We start from the raw sequence: 560 nt of genomic DNA on the forward strand, positions 1-560 counted from the left end.
TATACATGCATGTACTGTTAGCAAGGAGGCTTGAGGGATGAGGGGGCGTCACGGGGACTCAAAAAAAAAAATATTCTATAGTCCCGCATAACAAAAAGGGAGTCATGGTACATCGTCCACGTCATGTGCATGATAGTAATTACTTATGCTAATCATTTTATAATACTGGAGTATACATTTTCTTATGATTGTCATCATCATACCTTGATTATAAATTTTATAATTGCTGTTACTCATGTATATGGAAATTGACATATATAGATATCATCTTTATTAAATGGCATAAAAAAGCGTCGAATTTAAGGGTCTGTGAGATGCTAGTAAAAGTGCCCCATTCAGCACGCGAGAAGACGGTCGCTCTCACCAAGAACCTCTCGGATCTGTCAGCGTATATATAGTAAACCATAGCATTATCACATTATAATGTTACCCATTCCACCGCGTATATTTATTCCACGTGGTATGGGTTTCCCATTCTTGAGCGTGAGCTAAAAAAGTAATAAACAAATGAGTTTGGCATTACAAAATGACATGATCAAAGTACTAATTAGTATATACAT

This window comes from Penaeus monodon, chromosome 22 (genome assembly GCF_015228065.2).
Source record: "Penaeus monodon isolate SGIC_2016 chromosome 22, NSTDA_Pmon_1, whole genome shotgun sequence".
NCBI classification, from domain to species: domain Eukaryota; kingdom Metazoa; phylum Arthropoda; class Malacostraca; order Decapoda; family Penaeidae; genus Penaeus; species Penaeus monodon.